The following is a 1,240-nucleotide window of genomic DNA, read 5'->3' as shown; positions in this document are numbered from 1 at the left end:
TAGTTAGCCTAAAGCTTAACTTACAGACGTACAGTATAGTTGCAGGGCTGCCAACTTTTCCAAAAACCTTGGAGTGAGATTTGGGGGGGCCAACCCATATTTTGCCTCGTACAAAGCAATTTCTTTGGGTCTTTATCCTTTAGGGTTTAAATTGGGATTTGTTATATGTGGGGGGATGGGGTTCTCCCTAGGGGGGTCTGGGGGTATGCCCCCCCAGGAAAAAAAATTGAAATATAAACAATTAAATGGCACTTTCTGGAGAGTTTTTTTGCAAAGAAATGGAGAAATCAAGTCATGCATGATATGTGCAAAACTGTAGGGTTAAGAACCTTTGCATTGTTGTAGTATCAACAGGTTTCAGGGCATTCAGCAATTACATTATTTACATTATTAACTTCTTATGATATAAGAACTGACCCAGACAATGTGCCAAACATAAGAAGCCACATGAAGAGACCGTAGCATATGTCAGCAACAGCTGAGAAGATTTGGGTCTGTGGTGAACAGGTCCAGGGGTCCCTGGTGTAGGGACCAGGGACCCAAAGTTAAATTAATGTTGAGGGATCAACTAAGACCACTGAAATTCTAAAGAATGAGAACCACTGAGTTGCATAAGTTCTATTCCTTTAACCTTTGTGCCAAGGCTCAGTAATGTTTGGCCCTCATCCTCTGTACCCCACTTAATGTTTTTACTTTTTTGTGAAAATAAAGACTATTTGTTATTTAAAAAAAAATCAAATTAATTATTTACAGTTACATTTAGAGATGCACAGAGGTTAGAGATGCACAATAGTGGCCCAACGTTGCAGTATCGTATTTATAGTATAGTATATAAAGTGTGTGTGTGTGTATATATATATATATATATATATATACACACACACTTTATATACTATATTATATATATATATATAGTATAGTATATATAGTATAGCTCAGATGTGTTTCACCAGATTTCTGCTCATGTTTACAACTTTGTGCACATTCAAAATATAACTCCTCCCATCTCTGTTGTCCGAGATTTGGAGAGTTGTAATACAGTCTGCTGTGCATGTTATTGCTCCGCTGATAAGGTGGATCTCGTTGAGACGGTTGCACAGACACAGAGGCCCATTTGGGTCTCTGGTCTCTGACAGAGTTTAGAGGTGGCCGTACGCTGCTCTTCATCGGAGGTCTTCGCATGGATGCAACGCGTCACTGCCCCCAGCAGAGCAGGTCCACTAACATGAACTGAAGTTGC

The 1,240-nt window shown here is 39.6% G+C and overlaps 1 protein-coding gene and 1 long non-coding RNA gene across 5 annotated transcripts in view; one reads left to right on the top strand and one right to left on the bottom strand.

Moving 5' to 3' along the window:
- Positions 1 to 1,240, bottom strand: part of LOC116674093 (uncharacterized) — a 15,972-nt gene that overhangs the window by 5,063 nt on the left and 9,669 nt on the right. The gene's annotated exons all lie outside the window — the stretch shown is intronic.
- Positions 1 to 1,240, top strand: part of LOC116674032 (NGFI-A-binding protein 1) — a 27,122-nt gene that overhangs the window by 22,253 nt on the left and 3,629 nt on the right. The window lies entirely within an intron of this gene.

The sequence above is a fragment of the Etheostoma spectabile genome, chromosome 24 (genome assembly GCF_008692095.1).
Source record: "Etheostoma spectabile isolate EspeVRDwgs_2016 chromosome 24, UIUC_Espe_1.0, whole genome shotgun sequence".
In the NCBI taxonomy this organism is placed as follows: Eukaryota; Metazoa; Chordata; class Actinopteri; order Perciformes; family Percidae; genus Etheostoma; species Etheostoma spectabile.
Note: the sequence above shows the minus strand (reverse complement) of the source record. Positions and strands in the feature narration are given on the sequence as shown.